The sequence below is a fragment of the Dasypus novemcinctus genome, chromosome 16, assembly GCF_030445035.2.
Source record: "Dasypus novemcinctus isolate mDasNov1 chromosome 16, mDasNov1.1.hap2, whole genome shotgun sequence".
Classification (NCBI taxonomy): domain Eukaryota; kingdom Metazoa; phylum Chordata; class Mammalia; order Cingulata; family Dasypodidae; genus Dasypus; species Dasypus novemcinctus.
In genome coordinates, this window is record NC_080688.1 from 33411000 (window position 1) to 33425090 (window position 14091).

A 14091-nucleotide genomic window follows, 5' to 3' on the forward strand; every position below is an offset into this window, starting at 1 on the left:
GTTAGATTCCTGATAGTTTTCCAGATCCCTGCTGATTATGCCTGTCTCCACCCTCTCTATTCAAATTTTTCTCTTTACCAGGGGTGTTGGACAAGACAGCCTGCCTTAGGAAATCCCTCCTCACCTCTCCTCATTGGATTGGGGTCCCTGCTGAGATTCAGAGGGGGCTCAGCTGGCTAAACTCACCACAAAGAAACCACTGTCCACTCTCCCAGACCCCTTTTCCTCGCAGATTATACTCCCTCACACTCTGTTCAGAGCAGAGAGCTTGGGGCTCCACCCAGTCTATTTGTCCTGAGGGTGGGGTATATGTGCCTTTTCCAGCCATAGGGGCGAGCAACTCTTGGGTTTCCCTTTGGCTTCTTTATCTTTCCAATACCCTCCTAGATGACTCAGAGCACCTTCCAGGTCTATCTATTAGGTTAGTGCAAAAGGAATTGCGGTCTCGGACAGTGAATTTTAAATCACTATAACCAGGCTCAAACATATCTTTATTAATCAAAATAGGCACCATTAAAATCAACACATTTTTGCCAATGAGAAGTGTATTTTTATTCCTGTAGTGTAAAAATCTGTGCTTTGGGATTTGACAAAGTCTTGGAAAGCATTTTCTGCATTCTGCTGGTTGTGGAAGCTTTTTCTCTGCAAAAAGTTGTTGAAATGTTTGAAGAAGTGGTAGTCCATTGGCGAGAGGTCAGGTGGATATGGTGGATGAGGCAAAACTTCGTAGCCCAATTCATTCAACTTTTGAAGTGTTGGTTGTGTGATGTGTGTTGGGCGTTGTGATGGAGAATTGGGTCCTTTCTGTTGACCAATGCTGGCTGCAGGTTTTACAGTTTTAGGTGCATCTCATCCATTTGCTGAGCATACTTCTCAGATGTAATGGTTTTGCCGGGATTCAGAAAGCTGTAGTGGATCAGACTGGCAGCAGACCACCGAAGAGTGACCATGATCTTTTTTTTTGGTGCAAGTATGGCTTTGGGAAGTGCTTTGGAGTAACTTCTTGGTCCAGCCACTGAGCTGGTTGTCTCCAGTTGTCATATAAAATCCACTTTTCATCGTATGTCACAATCCAATTGAGAAATCGTTAGTTATTGTTTTGTAGAATAAGAGAAGACAACACTTCAAAACGATGATTTTTAAAATTTTTGGTCAGCTCCTGAGGCATCCACTTATTGAGCTTTTTCACCTCTCCAGTTTGCTTCAAATGCTGAATGACCATAGAATGGTTGATGTTGACTTCTTTGGCAATTTCTCCTGTAGTTTAAGAGGATCAGCTTCCATGATTGCTTCCAACTGGTTGTTGTCCACTTCTGATGACTGGCCACTATGCTTCTCATCTTCAAGTTTCTCATCTCCTTTGCAAAACTTCTTGAACCACCACTGCACTGTACCTTCATTAGCAGTTCCTGGGCCAAACGCATTGTTGATGTGAGTTGTCTCTGCTGCTTTACAACCCATTTTGAAGTCAAATAAGAAAATAGTTCAAATTAGCTTTTTGTCTAACATCATTTCCATAGTCTAATATAAATATAAAATAAATAGCAAGTATAATTTATTAGAAAAAAACCCCAGAGATCGAGAAATGCACATTAAAATGATGTATAACATAACCACACTTATTTAAGAATGTATGTCAATATCAAACAGCAAATTTCAACAATGCGAAATCGCAATTACTTTTGCACTAACCTAAATACATCCAAAGCAGCTCCTCTAGATAGGTCTCTGCTCCTTTTTTTCAAGAAGAGATTGGACTCTGTCTACCCAATTTGGCACCATTTTCCTAGAACCCATATATTAACCTTATGTCCTGCAACTTGCTAAACTCACTGTAATTTTTTTTAGTGAATCATATCAAGGGGCATATGATGACAAACTGCCCCATTCACTGGTGATGCTAACCTTGATTACTTGGTTGTTTTGGTGTTTGCAAGATTTTTCCACCACCACCACCACCACCATTTATCCCTTTATAATTGATTAGTGTTTTGTGGAAGAGCTATTCCAAGATTATACCAATATCCTATTTCCCATCAAGGTTTTACCCACCAAGCTTTTCCTCCATGCTAACTCCTTCTGAATCAACTACCAGTATGATGGGTATCAACTTATGATTTTCTATTTTAATCCTTATTTCTTCAATTATTTTTTGGCATCTACTGTAAGGAAGAACTTTTTCTTCTCCCTCCATTTCTTTATTCACTGTGGTAGGTTGAATTATGTGCCCCAAAAAACACGTTCTTAATCTTAATCTGCCCCCCTGTGTATGAATATATATATAATGATGTGAAACCATTATAAATAGGGTCTTTTGAAGGTGTAGTGTTTTTTTGTTTTGAGGTGCTGGGGGGCCAGGAATTAACCCAGGACCTTGTATGTGGGAAACTGGCACTCAACCACGGAACCACATCGGTTTCCCTGTGTTGGTTTTATCATTTATTTTGGTTGTTTTTTGTTTTATTTATTTTTTCAGGGGGCACTGGAAACTGAACCCAGGTCTCCCATGTGGGAGGCAGGTGCTCAACTACTTGAGCCACATTCGCTCCCTGAAGGTATAATTTTTAGTTAAGGTATGGCCAACTGAATCAGGGTGGATCTTAGTCTGTATTTCTGGAGGTCTTACAAAGATAACCTGGAAGCCACAGAAGCCAGGAAAGAGAGGCCATTGCTATGTGCCAGGAGGCAGGTCTATAAGTCAAGGAATCCCAAGGATGACTGGCAGCCAAAACCAAAATGCTACAGACTCTGGGAGAAAGCAAGTCTTGCAGATGTCTTGATTTTGGAATTCTAGCCTCAAAACTATAAGCCAATAAATTACTTTTGTTTAAGCCAAAACCAGTTCGTGGTATTTGTCCTAGCAGCCTGGTAAACTAAAATCGTCACATATGTATTTATATCCATATTGACTTGTGGATTTCTATTTTATTCATTGGATTGATTGATTGACTGTATATAAGCTCAAAGTTTCCACATTTGATCAGTGGGAGCCCTTTCAAACTGGGTTTTATGTCCTTTTGATATCTCCACCATTCTTTGAACACATCCTTACTTTCTGTTGAGAAAGTTCAAGGCTCTTCTTGTACTTTCATTCCCCAAGCCCTGAAATCAGCTTCCTTCTCCAATATGGCTTTCACTAGCTTCAATATATTTATTTATTTTCTTTGTTAATTTTAAAATTTGCTCAATGTCATCAATCTCCCAACCAGGCTGTTCATCTTTGCCTACCAATTCCATGCCACATACATCTACTCTACTCCTTGGGTGCCAGGGATTCCATTGCCAATGTGCCTCTGTGCGGCTCCTCCCCTGCTTCCCTCAGTGCCCTGCATTCTTGAGCACTGTTGGTACACTGAAAGCATACCTCCATGTAGCGTTCTGCATTCGCTCCTTCACATCCCACATCCATGACACTAGTAGGCATGCTACCAAGATGCCTCAGCATGCCCTTCCCACTTGCCTGCCATTGATTCCTCCAGCTCAGGAAGAGAAGATGGAAAAAAATATAGGAAAGCTAGGGAGTGAGACTGGAATTTCTGAAGCTAAGTAAGAATGTGTTTAAACAAGGAGGGGTAATCAACTGCATCTGTGCTACATATGGATGGGATCAGAAAAATGCCAAGGAGAGGTTATTGTTAACATTGAGAATGATTTTAGTAGAGGAGTGGGTATAAAAGTCTAACCGGAGTGGATTAAATAGTTAATGAGGAAAGGATGGTGGAGATAGTAAATATACATCACTTTTTAGGATGTTTTGCTATAAAGAATGAGTAGAAAAATGGGGACAGTAGCTGGATGTAGTTGCTTTAATAAGTTTTGCCATTTCATGCAGATGAAACGAAGTAGTTTCCAGAAGAACTAATGGAAATCAGTAATATTTCCTCTAACTGGGTTTTCATCATCTGCTGATAAAATCTAGTGGAGTAGGGAAACGGACTTTGGCCCAGTGGTTAGGGCGTCCGTCTACCATATGGGAGGTCTGCGGTTCAAACCCCAGGCCTCCTTGACCCGTGTGGAGCTGGCCATGCGCAGTGCTGATGCGCACAAGGAGTGCCGTGCCACGCAAGGGTGTCCCCCGCGTTGGGGAGCCCCACGCGCAAGGAGTGCGCCCGTGAGGAAAGCCGCCCAGTGTGAAAAGAAAGAGCAGCCTGCCCAGGAATGGCGCCGCCCACACTTCCCGTGCCGCTGACGACAACAGAAGCGGACAAAGAAACAAGACGCAGCAAATAGACACCAAGAACAGACAACCAGGGGAGGGGGGGGAATTAAATAAATAAATAAATCTTTAAAAAAAAAAAAAAATCTAGTGGAGTAGAGGGCTGTTCTTTCAAGAATTAGGACTTAACTAGTCACGGAGAAAATTGTATATTGGATGGACTATGTTAAAAGAAGACCTGGATTGAAGTTGCCATAATTTCTTATTGATCCTGATAAAGTCTGGTGACATTTCTGATTGTCACCTGCTGACCTGGTGTGATGGTTTGGAGTATCAAAATGAGAAAATGCATAGGTAGGTACACTGATCACTTAAATGAACAGTAATTAGTTTTTTACCCTATTCTTAGTTCCTAAAACAGTAAAGGTACTTAGTAGGTGTTCAGTAAATATTTACTGAACAAATAAAGCATGATTACATAACAAATGATTAATGGAAATGAATTTAAATCTCTTAATTTCAAGTTACATATGTTTGTCATTCAAAATTGCATTGACAATTCATTTTGTTAAAAAAGGTAAAGTACCTTTTAAATTACTGTCTTCATATAGTAAATCGGGCAATGTGAATGGTTACTAAAAAACTGAATATTTTCTGAATGTATTCACTGAACTTTTTCCAGATATAGAAATATTATGCCTTTGTTAGTTAAAAAGGACTCTTCTATAAATTGTGCATTTTCATAATCATTCTTTGATAAAGATTGGATTAGGGGTTATTATATAGACTCCATAGTTCAGGAAATTGGAATTTGGAGAAGTTAAGAGATTGACCATAACTTTACAGAGCCTACAAGTAATGAAATCTGAATAAGGTTTCCAAAGCCTAGATTTCCTCACTTTGAGCCTCATAATGAAGCTTTCCTAGAAAGGAAGGGGTACCTAGGTAGAGGTGACATTTTTGGTGAAAGGAAATACATTTTTGTGTATTTTAGGGACTAGTTTTCTTTGGAACATAATCCAACTGAAATTATTTGAACATAGAAGTATGAATGCCATTTTGTCCTATGTGACATTAAAATGCTTTCCCACCAAGAGCATATTTTATATTTATAAAGAAAGCTTGTTTAAAAATAGGAGATACATTCCCTACATTATTATTTCCAATTCTTGGCACAACCCTGAAAAGTGGTTATTATCAACTCTGTTTTACAAATGAGGAAACTAAGACCCAAGGACGTTAAATACTCATCCAAGTTCACACAGCTAGTAAGCGACAGAACTAGGATTCAAAACCAGGTAGGCAAGATTTTAAATACCTTATGCACACTCCTCCTCCGCTAGGCATCAGGATATGTTGCTATAAATAATGTCAGGATATGCTTCTTTAAGCATAAAATTTAGTGCTTTCTGGTTGCAAATATGAAAATGAATCAGCATGTACCTGCTTTTTTTCTGTTCTCGAAGAATAAGAAGGGAAGAGCTGTCATTGCTTTTACTGCATAGCCATTTCTGAAATGCCAGCCTGCAGATACTATTACTTTAATTTAGGATCTTGGAAAATATGGTTTATTTCTTGAGACCAGCTAGGAGACTGAAGTATTTTCCGTCCTGGTGACTGATAAATAAAATAAACTGGTAGTTCCCTTTTAAGCTGTAGAAAGAAACATTTAATAATCAATAAAGTGGCAACCTCTAGTAGCCAGGAAATCTATAGAATAATATAACTATTGTTGCATAATATGAAGTTCCAAAAGTGTAGCTTTAATTACAAAAAATTATCTACATGATATTTGTAAATAATTTTAAACCTTTATTTATCTTTCTTAATTTCTGTGAGTCTTTTAGCAATTGCATTTTGTTGTTACTTATTCTTTATTATTTGCCATAACATCTAAATGGCCTTTTCTTTTTTGAGTGCTTTAGATATATGGAAACATTAAAGGCAATATTTTCTAAAGTGAGGAGGAATCCCTTTAGCTGAAAAATTGTAGTAGACAGGTAAGCACAGGGAACTTCAGTGCTGGGAATGAGGTTCTCTGATTCACCTGAGTGGATTAGCTTTGCTTTTTCATTATGTGCAATGACATGTGTCTTAGTTGGCTAAGGCTGTGATACAAAAATATCAGAAATGGGTTCGCTTTTATGAAGGGAATGTATCTGGGCTAAAAGCTTGTAGTTCCAAGGCTGCAAATATGTACAAATCAAGGCTTCACCAGAGATGATATCTCACCAAAGGTTGGCTGCTAGGAGATCCTGGAGTCCTGCCATGTGGTGAAGCAAAATGGCAGGTCTTCTGGTGTCTCTCTGTTTTCTCCTAGAGCTCAGCTGTGGGTGTTCAGGCACCTCTCCCTGGACCTTGTATCCTTGAGCCTCTCTGGGCTTCTCTCTTTCTGCAGCTGTAGGCAAACCTGGTGTCCTCTATCTTACCTGGCAGGGTTGAAATGGCAGAGTTCCCTTTCTCTGTGTCTGTTCTTTCTCTCTGTGTCTCAGTTTATATATAAGACCCAGCAGGAGCATGGAGAAACAACCTGGGTCACATCTCTTTGACATAGTCCAATCAAAATCCCTAAAGGGATATATTTGAAAGTGATCTAATCAAAGGGTCCCTTAACTGAATCTAATGCAATCAAAGGGCCCCACACCCACAGGAATGTACAAGTTAAAAAACATAATCTATGGGAAGCGGATTTGGCCCAATGGATAGGGTGTCTGCCTACCACATGGGAGGTCCAAGGTTCAAACTGAGGGCCTCCTGACCCATGTGATGAACTGGCCCATGTGCAGTGCTGATGCACGTAGGGGTGCTGTGCCACGCAGTGTCCTCCACATAGGGGAGCCCCACACGCAAGGAGTGTGCTCCATAAGGAGAGCCGTCCAGCACACAAAAAAGTGCAGCCTGCCCAGGAATGGCATGGCACACATGAGAGCTGACACAGCAAGATGATGTAACAAAATGAGACACAGAATCCGGGTGCTGCTAACACAAGCGGACATAGAACACACAGTGAATGGACACAGAGAGCAGACAATGGGGGGGGTGGGGGTGGGCAGGGAAGGGGAGAGAAATAAATAAAAAAACCAAACCCAAACAGAACAAAAACATAATCTTTTCTGGGATTCATAAAACTTGAACTGTCACATGTAAATATCAATTTTACATCAGCAGGGGATTTGAAATTGATTGTCTTGAGGTAAAACACTGATGATAGATATATGAGAATTCCTGTTTTCAGTCTTTTCTTGGCTGAGATCAGGTTAACGATAGAGCTGATATAGATACAAATGTATATATATTTTGAATAAATCGATTTTATTGATACATATTAATAAAGCATAAATCCATTCAAAGTGTACAATCTGTGGCATTTGGTGTAATCACATATTTGTGCATTCATCACTTCAGACATTCCTAGAGCACCCTCATCGCTCCAGTAATAATGATAAACAAAAAACAAAACTCATTACCTCTCAATCTCTCCATGCCTCCTCTGCCACGAATAGCTGCTACTTTCCCCTTCTATAGTATATTTGTATTTATATTTTGTAAAAACAATTTTATATATGCAGTATCACCCATATTCATGTTTTACATGAAGTTTTATTATCTTATACAGTCCCAAGTTACAGTTTTTAGCTTTCCTTCTAGCAATATACATGACCCTTAGACTTTCCCTTTCAACCACTGTCATGCCCATTCAATACCACTGCAATTTAAAAACACCATGATATGCTTTAATCATTTCTATTCATTTTCAAAGATCTACAACCATTTTACCAATTCTGCACAGATTAACCCTCAGCTTTCCATTCTGTACCTCCTTCTATTTTTTGGTGACCTATATTCTAATTATTAACTTCATGAGTTTACACAATATATTTGGTTCATAATAGCACAATCATATAGTATTTGTCCTTTTGTGTCTGGCTTGCTTCATTCAACATAACATCCTCCAGGTTCATCCATGTTGTCATATGCTTCACAACTTCATTTCTTCTTACCACTGCCAAGTATTCCATCATATATATATCACAATTTGTTTGTCTATTCATCAGTTGATGGACACCTGAGGTGTTTCCAACTTTTGGCAATTGTGAATAATGTTGCTGTGAACATCAGTGTGCAGATGTCTATTTGTGTCTCTGCTCTCAGTTCTTCTGGATATATATACCTAGTAATGGTATTGCTGGGTCACATGGCAAGTCCTTTCAACTTCCTCAGGAACTGCAAAACAGTCCTCCACAGTGGCTGTACCATTCTACATTCCTACCGACAGTGAATAAATATTCCCATCTCTCCACATCCTCTCCAACATTTACAGTTTTCTGACTTTTTAATAGTGGCCAGTCTAATATGTATGAAATGATATCTCATTGTAGTTTTGATTTGCATTTCCCTAATCACTAGTGATGTTGAACATTTTTTCATGTGTTTCTTCACCATTTGTATTTCTTTGGACAATTGTCTTTTCAAGTCTTTTGCTCATTTTTAAATTGGGTAGTTCATCTTTTTATTGTTGTGTTATATGACCTCTTTGTATATTAAAATATTAAATGCTGATCAGATATGTGATTGCCAATATTTTCTCCCATTGAGCCGGCTACGTTTTCACCTTTTGACAAAGTCTTTTGAGGTGCGGAAGTGTTTAGTTTTGTGGAGGTTCCATTTATCTATTTTTTCTTCTGTTGCTATCCTTTGTGTGTAAGATTTAAGAAACTACTGCCCAGCACAAGATCTCGAAGATGTTTTCCTACATTTTCTTCTAGGAAATACAAATATATTTTTGAAAAATTTCGGAAGCATCTAATAAACAATTCTTGACCTACTTTGGGAGGCCCTTAGTTCACTCAGGATAATGACAATGACAAAATCAGCAGCAAAATCATCTTTGTGTCTTTATTATGAGCTTTCAATCTAGAATTTAATTTAATCCTAATAAAATTTGTGTGGCAATATTATTTTATAGAAGTAATAAGGGATTAAATGAGTTGCCCAAGGGCATAACTGGGATTTCGGCCCAGGTTGTCTGAAATTCAAGGATACATTTATTTGTTTATTTATTTATTTTTAAAGATTTATTTATTTTTTATTTATTTCTCTCCCCTCCCCCCCCACAGTTGTCTGTTCTCTGTGTCTATTTGCTGTGAGTTCTTTGTCCACTTCTGTTGTTGTCAGCAGCATGGGAATCTGTGTTTCTTTTTTGTTGTTGTTGTGGCATCTTGCTGCATCAACTCTCCATGTGTGCGGCACCATTCCTGGGCAGGCTACACTTTCTTTTCGCACTGTGCGGCTCTCCTTATGGGGTGCACTTCTTGCACGTGGGGCTCCCCTACGTGGGTACATCCCTGTGTGGCACGGCACTCCTTGCATGTGGGCCAGCTGCACACGGGTCAAGGAGGCCTGGGCTTTGAACTGCGGATCTCCCATGTGGTAGATGGATGCCCTATTCACTGGGCCAAGTCTGCTTCCTAGTTTTGCTTTTAACAATTCTTTTTTCTTTCTACTCAGCCTGACTAATTTCAAGTGTCTTATCTTCAAATCACTGATTCTTTCTTCTGCCCACTCCAATATGCTCCTGAGATCCTTCTGGGCATTTTTCGTTTTAATTATTGTGGCCTTGTACTCAAATAGTTCTCTTTGGTTCCTTTTAAAAACTTATAAGTCTTTAGCAAGACTCTCCTATTGCTCATTCATTGTTTTCCTGATATCCTTTAGTTTTTTTCTCCTTATGTTCCTTCATCTCCTTGAGCATTTTTAAGATCATTATTTTAAAGGCATTATTCATTATGTCCACATTCTTATCCTCTTTGGTGTTTTCTGGCTTTTTGTCCTCTTCCTTTGGATGGACCATCATTTCCTATTTCTTTGTTTGTGTTGTACTTTTTTTGGGTGAGCACTGTACATTTTAATATTTTAAAATATTAACTCTGGGACTATATTCTCTGAAATGTATATTTCTTGATTTTGTAACCAGTTTGTGATAGAGATTTTCCTGAGCTTTAGCCCTCCTATCAGTAAGGTTTGCCAAGGTGAACGCAGTGTTCAGGGTTTCTTGGACTGTGTCTTGTCCTAGGCTTTTCTTTTTAGTTTTTTTTTTTTTAAGTTCCCCTGTTTACAGGATTTTGGTTGTCCCTTCTGTTTCCAAGGAGACAGACCTTTCTCTCATGACTATTTGAAGCTGGCAGGCCTTTGCCCAAGACTATCAGCCTCTATAGTTTCTTACATTCCTTTCATTGTCTCAAGCTGCTTTTCCCTGGAAGGCAAATTCTTGGAGGAGGGGCATGCTAGAGAGGACTTTCCAATTTCAACATTTCCCAGCCAAAATAGTGCCAAGGACCCCAAAAGAAGGTGTAGACCTGCTCCATAGTTCCCTGGAGAGGGGATCAGGAAGGAAGCCAAGAGCTTCTTTGATGGCTCCCCAATGCTGTCCTGCCCAGCAAATGCAGCCCTTCAGCTAATTATCCCTCTACAGCCCTGGGGAAGCACAGCATATTTAAATCGCACTGCTTCCTCTCCTGTCCAGGAGGGTTGAAACATTGGATGCTTCTACTTTTTTCTGGGCAGTTTGAAACAATGGCTGCCCTCAGTGCTGGGCCCCTATAGATCTGAATTTGCTAATCAAAAGCTGTGATTTGTGATCATCCATGCCCATCCCATTTTGGAGAAGAGGATCTTTATGTCCCTTTCTGTCACCAGTGAGTTGGTCACATACTAGATCCCAGGGTGACCTTCTATTAGGTGGGCAATGGGTACCAGGAGTTGCCATGTGGAGAGAGCAGTTTGCAGTTCTTTACCATAATTAATGAGCCTCTCCCTTCTGCTCTTCTTTAGATACTGTACAGTGTTTTCTGGCCTCTGGAGTTTCAAAATATTTGCTTCTGACAGTTGCTACCTATTTAATAGTTGTTTTGATAGAAGGACTGGATCCTGGAACATTCTACTCTGCCATCTTCCCACAATTTACTCTGCTCAATAGTAATATATCCATTCCAGGTTTCTTATGGTTAGTGTCTTCATGGGATTTTATTTTTAATTTATGTGTCTTTTTATGTAAAGTGGATTTCCTGTAAAAAGAATATTGTTGGAATTTGTTTTTAATAAAATATATTCTGAAAATCTTTCTCTTTTAGTTGGTGTGTTTAGGCCATTTACATTTTGTATTAATCAGCCAAAAGGGGTGCTGATGCAAAGTACCAGAAATTTGTTGTCTTTTTTAAAGGGTATTTATCTGGGGTAAAAGCTTACAGTTACAAGGCCCTAAAGTGTCCAACTCAAGGTTACTTCCTTAGTAAACTCTGTTGCCATGTGTTAAAGCAAGATGACAGGCAATGTCTGTGAGGGTTCAGCCTTTCTCTTCCCTCTAAGGCTCTGTGGGTCCAGCTTCTTCCTATCTCAGCTGTAGGCTGGCACAGGGCTCCTCTCTCTTCCAGGGACTCATTACTTTCTGGGCCCAGCTGCTCTGTTTTCTTCTCAAGGTCAGCTGTAAACTATCAGGCAAATGGCTCTCTCTTCCCAAGGCCTCTGCTGTGTCTGTGGAGCTGTCTCTCTTCCTCTGTGTATTTTCTCTGTGTATCTACTTCTACATAAGAGTTTGTTTTATCAGCCCACCAAGGGGTGAGGACTCAGCCCTGTATGCCCTAATTATGTGGTTGAATCAAAGCCCTAATCTTAATATAATTTAATCAAAGTCATCTCAGCCAAATCTAATACAATGAAAGGGTGTCATGCCCAGAGGAACAGACCAGTTTACAAACATAATAAAATATCTTTTTTGTGATTCATAAATAATATCAAGCTGCTAAACATTTTATATAAGTATTAATATGATTGGGTTTACATCTGCCATTTTGCTAGTTTTTTTTCTATTGGCTCTTTGTTCCCTTTTTCCTCTTTATCTAACTTCTTTTGAATTAATTATTATTATTTTTAAATATTTATTTAATTTTTTTATTTCTCCCCATCCCCTTGTTGTTTTTCACTTGCAGTGTCTATTCATCTTCATTGTTTCTTTTTTCTTTTCCTTGTTTCTTTAGGAGGCACTGGGAGCCAAACTCGGGACCTCTGATGTGGGAGGGAGGTGCCTGGTCACTTGCTCTTGTTGTGTCTCCCATTATGTTTTTCTTCCCTGCATCTTTTGTTGTGTCATCTTGTGTCAGCTTGCTGTGCCTGCCTATTGCATCAGCTTGCTGTCTTCTTTAGGAGGCACCAGGAACCTCTCTTCCCTGCTTTGTGGTCTCTCTCATTATGTTTTTTCTTCTTGTGTCTCTTGTTGGGTCAGCTTGCTGTACCTGCCCATCAGGCCAGCTTGCTGTCTTTTTTAGGATGCACTGGGATCCAAACCAGCGACCTCCTGTGTGGTACGTGGGAGCCCAGTTGCCTGAGTCACATCCACTTCCCTGGATTAATTATTTTTTATGATTCCATTTTATCACCATTATTGGCTTGCAATTTACACTTCTTTTCTTTTTTTCAGTGATTGCTTTAAGATTTATAACACCTAATTTCATTGTTACAGCCTACCTTCAATTTGCATTATACTACTTTATGTGTAAAAACTTTACTTACAACTAATTCCATTACCTTCTCTTATCCTTTGTGCTATTGTTGTCTTAGATTTTATTTCTACCTATATTATAAGGCTCACAACACATTTTAGTTTTGCATTGAATATACAATTGTTTTTTAAAGAGATTAAAAAATGAAAAAAAGATATTATATGCCAATCTATTTATTATTTTTGATGTTCTTAATTACATCGGGTAAATCCAAGCTTCCAACTGATATCTTTTCTCTTCCACTTGAATAACTTTGTTTACCATTTCTTATACTGAGGTCTGAGGGTGACTACTTCACTCTGCTTTTGTTTGGTTGGAAAGGTCTTTATTTTGCCTTTATTTTTGGAGATATTTTTACTGGCTCTAGAATTCTTGATTCCCCCCCCCCCCCAACACTTTAAAGGTGTGAGTATCTTGCACTGTACTGGGTTAGGCAGTGAACAAAGTAGACAAACATTCTAATGCAGAGAACAAGTCAGTAAACAACATAAATAGCTAAAATGTATTTGATATAGTAAAAAGTAATAAGTTCCAACAGAGAAAAATAAGCAATAAAAGGATGTGCAGAGTTGGGGATGGGGTAAATTTTTTTTTGTCTATTTTTTTTTAATGTACATTAAAAAAATATAAGAGGTCCCCATATAACCCCACCCCCTAGGGTAAAATTTTAAGTTGTGTGGTTAGGAGGAAGGTCTCCTGAGAAATACTTGAAGGAGGTAAGAAAGCAAGACCACTAGTTGTCTGGAAGGAGAGCATTCCAGATAATTCAAAGAAGAAATACAAAAGTCCTAAGGATTTAGCATGTCTATAGGTTTGAGAAAGGGCAAGGAGTCCTGAAGAACTAAAACTGAGTGCGGGAGGGTTTGGGTAATGGATCATAAAGGGCTTTGTAGGACATTTTAAGGATTTTGGGAGATGGATGTCATAGGAGGGTACAAAGGAGTTGTTGATGTTACTGTTATTAAAATGAGATTTATTTCCCATCCACATTACATGTTTGTGGTTGTAGGTTGGCTGCTATGATTCTGCCCCAGGTTGTGGGTCAGATTGCAGATCAGCCTCAGATGCTACATGTGTCTTCTCATTCTGGGTCATTCTGGGTCTCATTCTGGCTCCATCTAAAGGAACAACTCCTGATGGGACATACCTTTCTCATGGAAGAAGGCAGAGGAGAAAGTGGCCTGGTTGAATCACACAATCAAATTCATTGTTTCTGTTTGATCATGGCCTTTGTCATATCTGCACATGTTCTATTGATTAAACAAGTTACACGGCCAGGTCCACTTCAGTGGAGTGGAAAGTATGTCCTCCCACAGCATGGCAAGGGTGGTCATATGTAGTCTCTTATTGGGAGGGAATACATTATTGTGAACAAGAATA

General features: G+C 39.1%; 1 pseudogene; it reads right to left on the reverse strand.

Annotated features, from left to right (window-relative positions):
• Positions 1-494: 494 nt before the first annotated feature.
• Positions 495-1518, reverse strand: LOC139436620 (histone-lysine N-methyltransferase SETMAR-like; annotated as a pseudogene).
• Positions 1519-14091: the final 12573 nt, after the last annotated feature.